Here is a 5,000-nt window from a genome sequence, read left to right as displayed (position 1 = left end):
ACAACAGGGTAACAGAGAGCAGTTCCATCATGGTATCTAACGGGTAAAAAGGGGGTAATTACAAAGTAAAAACTGTAATACACATATCTCGGGAATTGCTATGAAGCTACTGCATATTTTGTAACCATCTTACCATGTAACTTCTCTCTGTTACCCTGTTGTTACCCAATTAATGGTACTTAAATTGATGCTGTCCCATTTTTGGAAATATGCTTATTTTACACCTCCCCTTGAATTAAATAATAGGCTTTTACCATTCTCCTGTATTTCCAACCGTTATCTAGTTATGGCAGCGCAAATTTTACCTCCAAGCTAACAGTTAAAATTGAGTCCCATGAGACCAGTTAGCCGCGAGCTGTTCTCATAGAAGTCAATGTTAACTGCTAGCCTTGAGGTGAAATGTGCACTGCTGTACTCAGAGAACAGTTGAAAGTACGGGAGAAAGGTAAAACTCAATTATTTAACCCTTTAATGCATAAGCCATTGGACTCACACTAACGCATAACATGGGTCTAAATAGACCCGCATTCATTTCCAATGTATTTCTGAGCATTAATCATGTATTCTCTCACACAACTTCTAAAACCAATACATTTTATCCCATAATTCTTCTAAAAGTAATTACATAGTTGGTCCTTAATTCAAAAAAGTATTTTTTAAAATGTTCTTATATTTTTATTTTACAAATAAACATGAATTTGGAATTAAATCACTAATTTCTAGACGTGGACCGAAAATGGCCCGCATTCATTTCTAATGGAAGTCTAAATCTTTCACTATAATAACTTCCACAATTAATGTATTTTAATAGCTAATGGATTAAAAGTTGTGATTTAGGCTGTTTTTAATGCACAAAATGGGTGTTATTTTTTGTATCTTATATAAATAAACACACAAATTATTTCCCCCATTATTGCAGACATAGCCTAAGTCTGAAGTGTTTCACGTTAGGAACTAAAATATATTTAAAAGGATTCCAGTCAGGAACAAATAAACTGTTTTTGACCACTGTTGACCACTGCTGACCTATTGGATTTAAGCATTCCAAGTCATGCATATTTGTGTAATAAGAGACGGTGTGATCGGAGGAGCCCAATAGCCTATATCAGGGCATAATTAATGTGCATAATTATTAGGCAACTTTGCTTTCCTATGGGAAAATATGCCACAAAAGACATCTAACAAACTCCAAAAATACTATAAACAATTTTGATGTCTTCCAGAGGATGTGGCTGTCTTGAAATATTGGTCCCATCCATCTAAAGCACTGTTACAAAGCCATCAGTGTCACATGACATGAGCTCACAAAGTCACTACCAGATTTAGAAGAATTGAAGATGAAACTACCACAAAAGTATTACCTGCAGTGCTGTTATATTCCAGAACTGAAACCTATATTGAGTGTCCACAAGAACATTGTATTCAGCACTCAGAGACATGGCCAAGGTAAAACAGGCTGAAACCTGAAGACCACTCAACAAGAAACTTAAGTCAAGACTGGGTCAAGAAATGTCTTTAGACCATTTTTTTTTTCAATGGTTTAATGAACTAGTGAAGGTGACTGCTAATGGACCAGGTAGATGAGTCTATGGCTAGATCAGCAATGTGCACACTTACATGAGTTCCTGAGTTCCACTCAAATGCCAGCAAAGTACAGCATAAATACCATGGTCTTCAAAAGATGCAAATGTCTTCCTCTCAGTGATCCAGCCATGGGCTCATCCACCCTGTCTGTCAAGAGTCACTTTCCCAAGTTCATATAGGCCTAACTTTGAAAACTCTGTCCCCAGGTATTTTTGACCCAGTCTTGACTTAATTAACTTGTCTAGTGTCATCCCTTCTTACCTTGGCCATATCTCTGAGTGCTCAATGCCCTGTTCTTCTGGACACTTGGTGTAGGTTTCTGTTGTGTAATATTATAGGACTGCAGGGCAATACTTTTTTGTAGCTCCACCTTAAATTCTTCTCAATTTTTGGCTGTGACATTTCTTACGAGACTGATGGCTTTGTAATGATGCATTTCATAATTCTGTGGTAAAGTGACCAACGTCTAGCCAATTTCACGACAGCCACATCCCTCTAGAAGACTTCAAAATTGTTAATCGACTTTTCAGAGTTTGTTAGATCTATTTTGTGGCCCATTTTCCAAGAAGACAAGAAAGTTGCCTAATAAGTATACACACCTGATATAAGGTGTTGGGCACCTTCGACCACAGCCCCATATTTTTATACAAATATGCATGACCTGGAATGCTTAAATCCGATAGGTTTTCAAGTTCATATAGATTCCTGTTGGAAAATAAGCATAAAAAAGACAATATGGTCAAAAAACATATTTGCCTAATAATTCTGTATATAAAAAATGAATGCGGATCATTTTTGACCCATGTGTGTAAATATCATATAATTGTACAAAAAGATGTCTATTTCAAAGAATAACCATAAAGTATTTGAATTAAGTATTAATGTTGGGAGTTAATACTCCATAAATGACAAAAAGTTGAATTTTTAGTAAAAGAATCAAAATCCTTTCTCAATATGGCTAAGAGACATTAAGCTTGTGATGAAATTACATAGGAAATGAATGTGGGTCTATTTAGACCCATGTGTCTAAATATCATATAGTTATATAAAATGACTTCTATATCAAAGAATAACCATCAAGAATTTAAAATAAGTATTGATGTTGGGAGTTAATACTCCATAAATGATACAAAGTTGGACTTTTCGTAAAATAATCAAGATCCTTATTCAATATGGCTAAGAGACATTAAGCTTGTGATGAAATTACATAGGAAATGAATGCGGGTCTATTTAGACCCATGTTATGCGTTAAAGGGGTAGTAACCAAAAAAGTGTTTTCACACAAAAAGTTATGATGCATAAAAATAAATTAAGTCATCTAAGGGACAAAAACAAGTCAATTGAGGAATTCATGGAGTGCTGAGTAAGAAAATTGTATTCTTACAAAGATATAGAAATTTTAAACTCAGCCGGGTCTATTTAGACCCATGTTATGCGTTAAAGGGTTAACTCAAGGGGAGGTGTAATATGAGCGTATGGGACAGTGTCACTTTAAGCTCATATGTGAGTGAAGGCAGATGATTGAATGCTTTTCGTAATACAGTGTATATGTAACTTCTTGATGTAGTCATTTGTAAAACATTCTGAAGTGTAACAAGGGTTGAGAGAGAGAGAGAGAGAGAGAGAGAGAGAGAGAGAGACAGAGAGAGAGAGAGAGAGAGAGAGAGAGAGAGAGAGCACACAGAGAGAGAGAGAGAGAGAGAGAGAGAGAGAGAGAGAGAGAGAGAGAGAGAGAGAGAGACAGCACACAGATAGAGAGAGAGACAGCAGAGAGAGAGAGAGAGACAGAGAGATAGAGAGACAGAGAGGGAGAGAGAAAGTGGGAGAGAGAGAGAGAGAGAGAGAGAGAGAGAGAGAGACAGAGACAGAGACAGAGACACACAGAGAGAGAGAGAGAGAGAGAGAGAGAGAGAGAGAGAGACAGAGAGAGAGAGAGACAGAGAGAGAGAGAGACAGAGAGAGAGAGAGACAGAAAGAGAGAGAGAGAGAGAGCGAGATACAGAGAGAGAGACAGACAGACAGAGAGAGAGAATTTGACTGTGTGTTTGTGAGTGTGTTTGTAGGATGTGAGCAGAGGTTGGCGAGTGGTCACTGGTCCCCTTGAGAATGGGTGTGTATAGGCAGTGGATAGTGTGTAGCCCGGTAACAGACACACACACACACACACACACACACACACACACACACACACACACACACACACACACACACACACACACACTACAACACTCTCCGGAAACTTCCTCCGTCACTGTGGCAGAAGCAGCAGCCCGCCAAAACACACACACACACACACACACACACACACACACACACACACACACACACACACACACACACACACGGCTAGGAGCAGCAGGCCTCCAGCTCAGCAACAGTGGGGAACTGACATGTAGCAACACGACAAATATGCAGGCAGCGCTCACCTCACACACACACACACACACACACACACACACACACACACACACACACACACACACACACACACACACACACACACACACGCTCATCTCTCTCTCTCTTTCTCTCCCTCTCTCGCTCTCTCTCTCTTTCCTCTTTTTGCTCACCCTCCCTCTTCCTCTCTCTCTACTTCCATCTTTTTCTCCAATATTCTATCTATCAAATGTTCCTGCCATGACTTTATCTGCATCCCAATATGTGACCTTGCCTCCTCCACTTGCCTCCTCCACTCGCTTCTCGTCATAATGACATCACTGACAACAGCATTATATTTCAATATCTTGCAAAAGCTCAATTGTAAAGTCTTTTTCTCATTTGCAATTGGGATGGTGAATGAAAAACAGTCCCTCAAAAGTTGTTGTGGCGAGGCTGACAGCTGGGAAACTTTATCGTTTTCTCCACGGAGGAGGGGCCAGGAGGCGGGACGAGGAGACAAGCACAAGTGGAGGAGGCAAGGACACATATTGGGATGCACCCTCTATCTTGACTCTTCTCTGTTGCTTCTCATCTGCCTCTACTTCCTTTTTTCTAGACCAGTGGTACCCAACCTATGGTTCGGGACCCAACTTATGGGTCGCCAAAGATCCACAGGGGGTCCCGGAGTCCTCTTGATTTTAAGGGATTTCATTTAAAATATATATAGCCCATGTTGAATAAATGACAAAGCATTTAACTAATAACTGCCTAGAAGCAACAAATTGTAAGTGCTACATTAAACATTTATTCTATATTTGACCAAAGACGAATTGAAGAGTTCAGATGCAAAACCCCCTAACTCCATTTCTGAAGACCTGCGCTTCTATACTTTTAGAGAACCCCGTTGTTGGTTTTGTTTACATTTAAGTACTTGATAATACATATAAATAGTTATATTATATAAATAAAATAAAAAAATAAGCAATTTTAGTAGCTTTGTATTAAATAAAAATGAATTAAGATTATTTTCTGAAAAG

The 5,000-nt window shown here is 38.8% G+C and overlaps 1 protein-coding gene across 1 annotated transcript in view; it reads right to left on the bottom strand.

Moving 5' to 3' along the window:
• The window catches only part of lgr4 (leucine-rich repeat containing G protein-coupled receptor 4), a 169,385-nt gene that overhangs the window by 115,958 nt on the left and 48,427 nt on the right, over nucleotides 1-5,000 (bottom strand). The gene's annotated exons all lie outside the window — the stretch shown is intronic.

Source organism: Engraulis encrasicolus, chromosome 23, assembly GCF_034702125.1.
Source record: "Engraulis encrasicolus isolate BLACKSEA-1 chromosome 23, IST_EnEncr_1.0, whole genome shotgun sequence".
NCBI classification, from domain to species: domain Eukaryota; kingdom Metazoa; phylum Chordata; class Actinopteri; order Clupeiformes; family Engraulidae; genus Engraulis; species Engraulis encrasicolus.
Note: the sequence above shows the minus strand (reverse complement) of the source record. Positions and strands in the feature narration are given on the sequence as shown.